Source organism: Pinus tabuliformis, chromosome 8 (assembly GCF_031772625.1).
Source record: "Pinus tabuliformis cultivar Carrire ecotype Pingquan chromosome 8, CPIR1, whole genome shotgun sequence".
Lineage (NCBI taxonomy): Eukaryota > Viridiplantae > Streptophyta > Pinopsida > Pinales > Pinaceae > Pinus > Pinus tabuliformis.
The window spans coordinates 1201898076-1201910934 of NC_142294.1; positions in this window are offsets into that span (position 1 = coordinate 1201898076).

Below are 12859 nucleotides of genomic sequence, written 5' to 3' on the forward strand. Positions count from 1 at the left end.
CTAGATAAAGAATGGATGGGATGGATCGCTAACTTTGTTCAGGATGCAAGGAATATATTACAAGACCACTCGTCATGGAGCACCTAAGCTATATATGGGAAAAAATAATTTATAAATTTTGATGCCCCCTAAGAAAAATATTTTATTGTGGTGATCTAGGTTTGGCTACCAAGGTTACATCTAATATTCTAGTATGAGGATCTATTTAACGTGATAGGGAATACCCTAGAAATTTTCTACAAAGTTGACTCCCACCAACACATTGGATACATGGGAATGGCTCAAATTTTTGTGCGGATAAATTTGAGCACACGTATGTTGAACTCAATCTCCATCAATTCAGGTGATATGTTGCACCACCAATTCCTAGACTAAGAGGGGATTCCATTCAAATGCAGTTGTTGTCACACTTCCTGTCACTTCGGCAAGTAATTCCCTCTTAGACGAACAAAAGGAAAAGGTGGGTGCAAGGATGTGCTATACACGATCTCTCTACTCCACTCCTTACTACATTGTCTACCTCTAGTACCTCCCTTCTGGTGTCTTAGGTGGAAGAATAAATCTCTACTTCTATTGTTGGAATTCAATGGTTTCTTCTAGAGGAACTCCCTCTTATTCCCGCTTCACACCAAGAGGAGGTGCATGCAACATTCTTAATATCTTCAAGGGTATATCCCCCTCAAAGTATGAGAATCCCCCCTCCCCCTATATTTTATTTCTAATAAATGTACTCTTTTACTAGTCTATATCCATCCAATCTATTTTCTACTCTATGTCCATCTAGTATCCCCCCCTCTTATTTAAACACTCTAGATTTCCTATCCTCCCTACCAACTCCTTCTCTCTCCATCTACTCTCCACTAACATCCTTTGTTCCACCCATCCCCACTCTTCACAACATCTTCCACATAGGCAATGGCTTCCTTCTCCTAAAGGTGGTTTTCTTGACTACTCTTCAAAGGAACCTAAAATTATCAAAATCAATAATCTTAAACTATGATAAAGGAAAAGGGGCCTAAGACTCACAAGCACTGGTAGTTATTGAAGAAAATATAAAATAAACACTTGATTAGAACACTTTTGAAGTTTGGTTAGTTGAACATCAGGAACATATTATATCCCTTGATGTAAAAGGATGGAAAATCATCCTTGACAGATAGAAAGAGTGGTGCATGAAGAGTAGAGCCCTTTGTCTCAAAGACATTGATAAAAATAAAAAATATTTTGATAGGATTGTAAACCACAGGAAATCCATTAATAACATTTGTTATACCAAAAAATAAAATGGTTCCATAACCTCCACCTTTCATGACATCTCTCATGACAGAAGTAGGCATTTCAAGGAAATTTTTCAACAAGAAAATAGAACACCAATTGATAATATCTTAAAGGTTAGTGGACTCTTCCCCAGACTTGTGAATCAAGAGTAAAATGAAAATATGATGGTCAATATCACAAAACCTAAGTTATAAAGGGTGATACATTGTTTTGAAAATGGGAATATCTTGAGACTAGATGGCCTCCTCATAGAATTCTATCTAGAATAGTTCAAATTTAATGGGGATGATCTGTTGAGAGTGGTTGAATACTCTTATACTTTTGGGAAGATTCTAGAACCTTTCAATGCTATGTTTGTAGCTCTAATTCCAATGGTCGAATTCTTGTAATCCTTTGAGATCTTTAAATTCATATCCTTATGTAACTCCATATACAAATTCATCTCAAAAATCATCACCAATCACGTGGAAGATAATCTTTTGGGCCAATTATCCCCTATGCAATTTTCATTCTTGGAAAGTCATCAAAAATATGAAATTATTAGGTTTTCTAAGGAATAATATCAAGGCCTTTATTAAGATTAACATTAATAAATAATGGAATGAAGAATAATATTATCACAAATTATTATTATTATTATTATTATTATTATTATTATTACTATTATTATTATTATTATTATTAACCATTGATAAATAATAGAAATAAAAAGTATAAAAGAGAACTAAAAAAAAATATCCAAAAGCATTAGAGAACGTCAACATGAATAATTCCATTCAAATATCAAATTTTTACCAAAAAGAAAATAAAGAAAGTAATAAATTATAGGATAAAGGCGAGAAAAAACATCTTATTTTATGTAATTATTTTGTTGTAGATCATAGGAAGTTGGTTACCACTTATATCAAAACACCCATCCCTATTGAGGTTGTTGGAGTGCTTAATTATTTCCATTACTTCTCTCATTTGACATTTCAAATAAGAGTACTGAATAGTATCCACTAAATGACTTAGTACTAAAGCTCATCCTTGTGTTGAATTTACTGGATTGAAAGTGGAGTGACGAAAACGCGTGGACCAGTGAGCTCGGATTGCAAACTTCAAAGATGGTTCTACATGGAGGCGTGCAAGGGAGGGAGCTCCACTCCCTCCTTTAAGAAGATAGTGGCTGGCAGAGGCAAGAAACTGGTTGAGGAGGACAGAGATCCCTATGAAGAGGTAAGGCAGAGAGACAAAGAAGAGGGGCAGAATGGCGCCAAAACTAGGGAAAGCAACTACACTAAACACAACAAGGAAGAAGACAATGAACATAATATAAAAAACAAAGTACCAAAGGGACCATGCAAGCCCAAAACCTCAATCATGCCCAGAGTATGGAACACTGAAAAAGCTTTACAAACATGGATTAAATACAACTGGAAACCAAAAGGTAGCATAGAACTTCACCTGGGATCAAAAGGATTCTTTACTGTAGTTTTTGTAAATATTGAAGACAAGGATAGAGTGTTTGAAGGAGGGCCCTACTTTTACAAAGCTGCAAGCCTATATATGTGATGATGGGTGATGAATTTTGTCCCAGAACGCGAAACCTTCACCTCGGTTCCAGTCTAGGTAAGACTCTACTCTTTGCCTTTGGATTATTGGCAACTGGAATCCTTTTCTGCCATAGGAAATAAACTAGGGTGTTTTGTCGAAGCCTTTGAGGCCACTAGAAGGGGAAAATAAACATCCTTTGCGAGGATGTGTGTGGAGATGGACCTCTCTAGAGCCCTGCTGAATGAGGTAATATTGGAAGTGTTGGATGAAGAATGGGTACAAACAGTGGATTATGAACACATCCCTTTCAGATGTCGTAAATTCCATGAGCATGGTCACCTATTCAGAGATTTCCCTCTCAGTAAAATAGGAAACATAAGTAAAACTAACACCATGAAAGATTCAAAAAGCTTTCATAAGGTGGTCCAGAAAGGAAAAGGGAGCAAACGGGGACCGAAACTACCTCAGACAGACAAGCATCAGGCCAGTCAAAATAGGTTTCAAGCCCTAGTAGAGGAAGAAATGATGGAACAAGTAGATCAGGTCCAGGGAGGCAGTCCAGTGGAGGAAGAAAAAGAAGACAATGTGGAGCAAACACAAAATAGAAATAAACACAAAGAAGATATGCTGAGTGATGCAGAACCAGAAATGGATCAGGAAATGACCTAGAGCGACATGGATATGGAGGATCATGAACTACATGAAATTCTGGAGAAAGAGAATCTAGATCTAGAAGGCTTCTTGAAACAAGGAACCAAAGAGAGAGTGGATTCGTTACCTCAAGAGGAGTTCCATAGAGTATAGCAACTATGCATCTGGAAAACTTAGAACAAAGGATTTGAAAAGCTAAGGAAAAATGAAAAACAAGGTAGTGAGGGAGTGAAAGTTATGAAAGCCACACCAGGATTAGCACCAAAAATCCCAGGAAAGAAAAGAGGCCAGAAAAAACAGAACAAGTTGTTGATGGAATGTGGAAAGCTAATGATAGATTCAGGTAAGATGAAAGACCTATCCAGCTACTCCTTTACAAATATTTGATAAGTTCACTTCTTGGAATATAAGAGATCTAGGTAGTAAAAGAAAACAAATACTATTAAGTAACAGAATGAAACAAGCAGCCCCAGATGTGATCTTCATTTAGGAAACTACGTGTTCCATTCAAAAAGTAAAAGAGATTCACAATAAATGTCTCAACAGATTTGAGTTCCTAGAAGTCAAAGTAGAGAATATAGTAGGAGGATTTCTCATGCTTTGGAACCCCCAAAAGATTGACATGATAGATGCCGAAGCATCTAGAGATTATCTTTCAGTGGTCATTCAGCCAGTGCGAGATAAGGAAATGTACCTAGTTACGAATGTGTATGGCTCCCAAAGGCTAGAGGGTAAGCTCTTGTTTCTAGATTCATTGCAAAAGCTCAGGGAATGTCATTCAAATATCCCCTGGATCCTAGGGGGTGATTTTAATATGATAAAAATGTTATCGGAGAAAAAAAGAGGAACCAAAATTCTAACCAAAGATTCTTGTGCTTTTAAATCCTTCATGGATAATATGAAGCTCGTGGATATCATTATGAATAATGGTACATTTACTTGGAACAATAAAAGAGGAGGAGAGTCTCAAGTGACCTCCAAATTAGATAGATTTATAATTTCAGAAGATCTTATGATCAAGGACAAGGACATAGTTGCGAGTGTTCTTCCCTTTGGAGGCTCCGATCATTGGCCAGTGCAACTGGACATTCAGGGCATTGGCAAACCTAACAATAGACCTTTCAGATTCGAGAATATCTGGCTCTCCCACCCAGATTTCCATAATAACATAGCTATCTGGTGGACTGAATATTTAGAAATTCAAGGCACTAGAATGTTCCTTCTTCAAAAAAGACTCAAACACATTAAACTCCAGCTCAAGGAGTGGAATAAGAAGGAATATGGCAACATTTTTGAAGCAAAAAAAATTGTGGAAGGTAAACTGCAGAACCTCAACCAAACCCTGATTACAGATGGTTTTGACAAGGAGCAAAATGAACTGCCAAATAAATATCATCAAGACTGGGAGAACGTATGTAAACAAGAGGAGATTTTTTGGAGGCAGAAATCCAGAGTTCAATAGCTAAAAGAAGGAGATCACAACACCAGATTCTTCCACAGATCCACTATGGCGAACAGAGCTCACAACAAGATTTCTTCTATTAAGGACAAGAAAGGTAACACGCTCAGCAAGCATGAAAAAATCGAAGCAGTACTGGTTGAACACTTTCGAGGCATTGCTCAGGAAACCTACTCTAACAGAGATCAATCTATCAAGGATATATCTAGACATATACCTAAGCTGGTTTCCAAAGAAGACAATTTCAACCTCAACAGACCAGTGTCAGAAGAGGAGGTCAGTGAGGTCCTTAAAGAGATGCAAAATGGTAAGGCACCAGGTTTGGATGGCTTCAATGTAGACTTCTTCAAAGCCTGCTAGAATATAATAAAACAGGACATTCTGAACATGGTGGAAGACTCAAGAAGGAATAAAACTATCCTGAAGGCGCTTAACACCACCTTTATTGCCCTGATCCCCAAATAGGAGGTAGCCCAAACGGCGAAAAGATTTAGACCCACAACCCTGTGCAATTTTGTCTACAAAACTATTTCCAAAGTGGTTGCCAATAGACTCAAAACCCTTCTTCCTACCCTACTGTCAGTGAAACAATCAGGATATGTGGAATGGAGACAAATCCTTGACAACATCATTCAAGCTCATGAGGTGGTTCACTCGTTGACAAACAATAAGATAGCTGGTATGATCATGCAACTGGACATAGCCAAAGCCTATGATAAGCTAAACTAGACATACATTAGAAGTTCTCACTGCTTTTGGGTTTGATCATAACTGGGTCAGGTGGGTCATGGCCCTAGTTACTTCACCCAATTTTTCAATCCTGGTTAATGGATCACCCTCGAAGAATTTCACTCCTTCAAGAGGCTTAAGGTAGGGAGATCCACTCTCTCCCTTTCTTTTTATACTCATGATGGAAGGGCTGGGACAAATGATTAGACATGCCAAGGTAGTGGGTGCAGTCAAAAGTCTCAAACTTTCTGAGGAGGGTCGCACTTTAGCTCATCAACAATTTGTGGATGATACCATGCTGCAAGGAATCCCCATGGTCAAGGAAGCTCTTGCCTATAAGAAAATCCTGAGAGACTTTGCCATGGCTTTAGGTTTGGAGGTAAATCTCTCTAAATCTAAGAATTTTTTCTTTAACACTCACATCGCCATTCAAAGAAATATAGCTAGAATTCTAGGCTTCCAAAGAGAGCTCCTCCCCTTGAAATATTTGGGAGTTCCTCTTATGGCCAAACCCTTACACAAGAGTATATGGGAGTCTGTAATTAACAAATTGCTAGACAAAATTAGGAAGTGGACTTTTAGATCTCTAAATTTGGCTGGTAGGTTAGTGCTAACCAAAGTTGTCCTTCAATCCATCCCTGTCTTTATGCTATCTATTCTCCCAGCTCCTCAAACTGTCCTACATCAGCTCAGATCCATTCAAAGGGACTTCCTTTGGGGTAAGGGGGACGATCATAAGAAATGGGCCTTGGTAGCTTGGGATAATATCTCCAAACCTAAGAGCTTTGGTGGGCTAGGTTTGGATGACCCTGACATACTCAGCAAGGTTCTAGGAGCCAAATTATGGTGGCGATGGGTTAAAGAGCCAGAGGCACAGTGGGAAACTGTTTGGAAAGAAAAATATGCCAGCACATGATGTAACCAGGATCTAATAAGAATGTCAAGTCACAGAAAGGGCTTGTACATTTGGAACAAGGCCTGGGATAACCAGAGTTTGGTACAAAGAAACAGATTTTGGGAAATAAGAGATGGAAACCTCAGCCTGTTCTGGGAGGATAGATGGCAACAAGAATCTATATTATTAAATGAAGACCTAAGGGATCTCGAGGAAAACATAGACAACAATAGACTTTCTAAGGTCAAAAACTTTTGGGAGCAAACCAATAACAATGAAAAATGGAGAATCTGGAGGAATTCTGATTTCAGGGATAACAACACCCTGAAGGCTAAAGCAAAAACTCTAAAGGTAATGTTAGATCAAAGGAAGATTCTGAAATCTGAGGGCCACGATTAGCTGAGATGGGGCAACAATAATGAGGGGGTTTTTAACCTCAAGGAAGAAAAGCTCATTCTCCTTGACCTTAACTCTCAATTTCCAGATAAAACCTAGCTTAACCTTTGGAGATGCCAAGGCTGGATGAAGATTAAACTATTCATGTGCCTGCTTCAGCATAGGAAAATTCTGACCTGGGAAAATATCAGGAAGAGGGGTATTTTGGGACCCTCTAGATGCCAGCTCTATGAGGCTCAAGAGGAAACTATGGAGCACCTCCTCAACAACTATATGTTCTCCTCTAATCAGTGGGATTCCTTTGCCTTTATATTCCATCAAATGGATAGAGACAAAAATAATATCTGCAACACCCTGACCAACTGGAGGAAAGATTTTTCAGACAATGTAGTTCTCGCCACTACTTGGACTCTCTTTCCGAGCTTCATATTTGGAATGTTTGGACAAAGAGGAACAACTGAATCTTCAAAGATGAAAAGATGACTTCCCATTGCATTTTTTAGCTAATCTTAAAACAGCTCAAGGAAACGGTTAGTACCATAGTGCGAAATCCCCCTGAGAACCCCCCTTCGACTACCGACCTGGGAATTCTCTGTGAACTGGGCCTGCAAGGCATATCTCCTTAGGTTCTGGATAGAAATATTATCTCCCTAAAGAATGAAAATGATTTCTGGCATCCTCCTCCAAAGGGTTAACTGAAATACAACATAGATGGAGCTTCAAAGGCAACCCGGGCACCGCTGGTTATGGAGGGTTGTTAAGAGATGAGAATGGTAGTGTCCTCTTCATCTTTCGCTATCATCTAGGACAAGCTACTAATAACTTGGTGGAATTGATGGCTATGGAGCAATGTTTGGATTTCCTGAATCAGGAAAACAGGAAAAATGTGATAGTGGAGGCGGACTCTAAACTTATTATCAATTCAGTCAAGAAAATCAGTGGGGGAACTAAGCCAGAAAAAGCCTCAAAAAACTGGAGACTGATTCAGGGCTTTCAATGGATACAACACCACCTACAGAGTCTTTGTACAGTTCACTTTAGGCATGTTCGATGGTCAGTGAACAAGTTAGCAGACTTGCTAGCCAACCAAGGTGTTATCAGCACAGAGGATAGAGTGGGTTCAAGCTGGAATGAGTTGCCTCAGAGCAGGTTAAAGGTGATTTTACATGAACAGGCAGAAAATGATAGGTTGAAGTTTTGTGGCAGAGCCTTGGACCAGGAACCAAGTTGACTCGACCTTCGCAATGGACTGCCTATCGAGGGGCCTTGTTTCTTTCCCGACCATATTTTTGGTGGATGGTTCCTCCTTCATTAGCTCGGGCTGGGTAGGAATCTCGACTGGCACTCTCAGCGGCTACTTTTCTAGGATTTTTCTGAGTAGTATTGGCAAACAGGCTATGGAGAGGTTTCCTGGCGATCGCACACCCCGCAAGTGGAAAGAGGTTTTCTCGTTTTGGCAACGTTTCCTTTCAGGAGGAGGCACGTGGCGGTGGGGCCAAATGGAATACCGCCCCCATCAATCGCTAATGTTCAGCATTCTTAGTAGGTGCAATATGACCCATGACCATTAGATACATTATTGTAAATCAACGGCAATGAAAAGTCGAGTAGGTTGTTGGATTTTCTAGTTAAGTGGCATGCTTCTTCCCTCTGTGATTTTGTCTGGGGTCGTCGATTAGGGCCCGACAGATCTTCTTTGTAGATTCAGGAGTACGCTTTGTTTGTCGGCGGGGTTTGCGTGGGCCCATCATTGTAGATTGGTTTCTTTGGGGCACGGTTCTCTCCTTGGCCTGGAGGGCCGGTGGAGCCCTTTTTTCTTTTGCTCTGTTCCACTATTTAGGTTCATTTTTGGCTTTTTCCTGTTTAGCTTTGCTATGTGGAAAGGCTAGTTTGTTGAGGCTGAGACTTTTGCCATCGCCCAGTCTTGGCTCCTTTGGAGGGTCTCTATCTTACGCCAACTATCTGGGGGGTTTTTTGTAATTTTGTATATTATTAATGTTAAAGAAGGTCCTATTCTTGCTTCAGCAAAAAGAAGACATTTGAAATAACATTCCTTTTTTCCTTGGAATTTTGTTTCCTCTGAGTGCAAATGGTGGTTGGTTATAAGGGAATTATGGACTAATGTTGAGGTGTAAACAAACTTATTCTTGATGTTTTCCCCATGCACTTGAATTTTACATGAAATGAATGCATGGTTTCTTTTATATAACATTTACCACATGAGAACTCAACATAATAGGTGTCTTTGTAGTAACATTTCTAAGGGTCTATTTAATGCATCTCATTTTTTTCTTAATGATTTCCATCATTTTGGAAGAGATTGTGATACCCTTCATTCTTGGAACCTTGAAAATCCTCAAATCAACCCCTTATATGTAATATATGTGATCTACCTTGCTAAATATATGACTATTTATGGATCGAGTCTCTCCTTATTCTATTTTAGTTGCTTTTTATAACATTCTTGATGTCTTTCATCATATAAACTATGTTGTTGAATAAATCAATTAGGTGATATTTCTCTCACTTAATGAGTTCCCCATTAGATATTCTAATGGCTATCATGGTTAGGATTTTTAGTGCTTCGATGTTTTAAGTGTGGTAGTGGCCATATATTCAATGAATATAGTTCTCCATATGGATTTTCTTCTTATCAACTTCAAGGCCAAGGTACCCATCCTTTATTATATTAATCAACATGTCTTAGAATGAGATAATATCGTTATCCTCCAATTTCATGATGAACTTGATGTACATACAAAGAGAATTTAGGTACTTTAAAAATTAAGTAGAGGAGAATGGTAAAATCCCGTTATTGGATGTGTTAATTAATAGGTATTAAGATTGGTGACTTGGCCATGAAGCCTATAGGATGAAAACTCATATGAAGAAATATCTTCAAGGAAGATCTCATCATCACCCCATACAAAATATTGGAAAGCTCAACACCTTCGCGATGACGAATATTAGAATCCTAAATAGGAAACATATTGAACAAGATAAATATCACCTAATTAAGGTCTTCAAAAGCATAGGTTATATGAATAAGTACATCACAAGTGTAGTAATTTAAGATCATGTCAAGGGAAATATATAATATTTGATTGTTTAATAGTCATAACTATGGAAAGGTATTTCACCTACCTTACATTAAAGGAAAAATGAACATGATTTCCGAGGTATTATCAAGGAAGGATATCACATTCTCTTTGAAACTACAAGGAAACATTAAGTATAAAATAAGATATATTAAAGACACCTTTGACCATTTTCAATAAAAATGGGTTTGTAAGGTTGATTTTTCATGCGGTAATTGTTCTATCAAATAAATCAGATGCCCATTTCATGTAAGTGTTAAAAACATGGGGCTCATATCAATAATGAACACATCTACACCACAATATTAGTAAAGAATTCCCTTATAGCCGAGCACCACATGCGCTTGTATGACACTAAAATAATTGCAAAAGTAGATCCGTTTTTTGAATTTTGAATCAAAGAAGAAATAAAGATAAACAAGCACTGCAACAACCTTTACAAAGTCATGGGATTTGTTATGTACCTTATGCTTCAATAATGATAGCCCCAAGGGTTAGCTCAATTGGTCAAAATTAGTGCCTCGCCATTGGGAGGTCACTGAGTCCATTCTTCTTGAAGCCCTTGGGGTCAGGTCTTGCAGTAGGCTGAGGGGCATCAACCCAAATTTTTTTTGTAGACGTAGTGCCACCTGTTGACCAGGGTGTTTGTGAACCACTCTAAAAAAAATGATAATAAATGAATAATTATAATCATATTCAAGGCGAAAACCTCCATTTACAATGAATATAATGTATAAGATAATATTTCATGATCCTAAGACTCAGTATCCTTAGTATATATAGGAGGGAAATGTTACAAATTTAATAAAATGGGACAATGAGAGGTTCTAACCTACATAAAAATATAAAGATAAAAATGTAATCACTTAATATATAGGGATTAGTAAGGTGTTTTAGGGTTAACATGGGGATTACATAGGGCTTAACATGCCCCTCCCCATCAAATGGTTTTTTTCATCAACACTTCAATATTTTCATGTGATTTTGCATGAAGAATTCATCTTCCCATGTCACTTATTCCACTTGTAGGTTTTTCCATTTGATGGGATAATTAGTAATTGTTTGATTTCTCATTTGGCTAGTCCTTGTTTCAAAGATTGTTTCCTAGTTCTAATATTAATTTACCTTCTTCATTAATCTCTCATAGAATATTTTGAAATGGGATCTTGATACCAATTACCTTATTTGAGAAAGAAACATGGATGGATGGATGTACACATGAAGATTAAGAAAACTCCAATTTGTAAGCCATGCTTCCAATCCTATGCAAGACCTTATAAGGGCCATAATACCTTAGTGCTAATTTATTTCCATTCAGTTTATGCTCGAGGGACATCTATTTATATGGTTGTAGTCTCACAAATACCCAATTTCCCACTTCAAATTCTATTTCACTATAATGCTAATATGCTTGTTATTTCATCCTATTTTGTTACATAAACAATTTGTCCTTCAATAGTTTGAGAACCTCTTATTGGTGTTGTATGTTGTCCTCCATTTCTTGATTCTTTATATTTCCTTTCAATGGTGATGTGAGGGATGGAGGATGATTTCCATAAAGTGCCATAAATCATGACATTTTTGTTGAAGTATGTAAGGATGTGTTGTACCACACTTTTGGAAAGAGAAACCATTTGACCCATGGAGTCCATTTATCATATGCAATGTAGCATAGATATCCTTCTGAACATTTATTCACAATATATTTTTTCCCATCATACTAAGGATTGTAAGATGAGTTGTGTGCTAATTAAGTTCCATAACAAGAAAATAATTTAGTCCAAAAATTTCTAGTGAAAATTTGATATCTATCACTAATAACAATCTTTGGTATTCCATGTAACTTTTGGACTTTTTCAACACATGCTTCTGCCACTATACTTGCATTAAAAGGGCGAGGAAAAGAGAAAAATGGGAATACTTTTTCAGTCCATCTACCACTACAAGAATGACACTCATTCCTTTAGATTTGGGTAAACCAGTAATAAAATCCATTGAAGCCTCTCAAGTTGGCTTGTTATGGCTAATGATCGAAAGAACCCTAGGGTCTATATTGTGTCTCCCTTATTCTATTGGTACACCACAAATTCTACTACAAATGTGTTCATATCTACTTTCCAACCATCCCAAAAGAAATATTTCTTAACCCTATGTTGTGTCTTCAAGATCCTTGAATGTCCTCCTACAGGAGAAGTGTGTAATTCCAAAAGGACCTTCTATTTGAGTTGAGAATTCTTTCATAAGTATGAGAAATATTGATATTGTAAAAAAACATTTTTCCAGAAAGTTTTCTACTACAGTGCGGTTTGCCCAAATTTTTTGAATGATATTACATACCTTCTCATCTTCTTTCCATCTTATCCTTGCTTCTTCCACCTAGTTAGATTGTGGAATGGAAATATTGCATAATTGTTTGTTCCTATTTCCTTGAGAGTCCATTTCCCACAATATTTATTTGCCCTTTTTGTAGATAATTGCGAAGTCATAAGCCGACATATTTTTGACCCATTTTTGTGATGTACCCTTGTGTGTCCAAGAAGGGAGATGTACAAATATCTTCTTTAAGCTCTTCAAAATATTTTGTTGCTTCTTTAGTTCAAAAAAATGCTCTGTCATTCAATAATTTTGTTAGAGGTGTTTCCACATAACCATAATTCTTAACAAACTTGCTAATGTCATATAAATCCTAAGAATCATTTGATTTTCATCATGGTATTGGGGATTGGACTTTCTCTCATAGCTTTTGATTTTTCTAGGATCCACATTGACTCTCTCATGTGATATAATATGACCCAAATATTCCACTTCATAAACCGA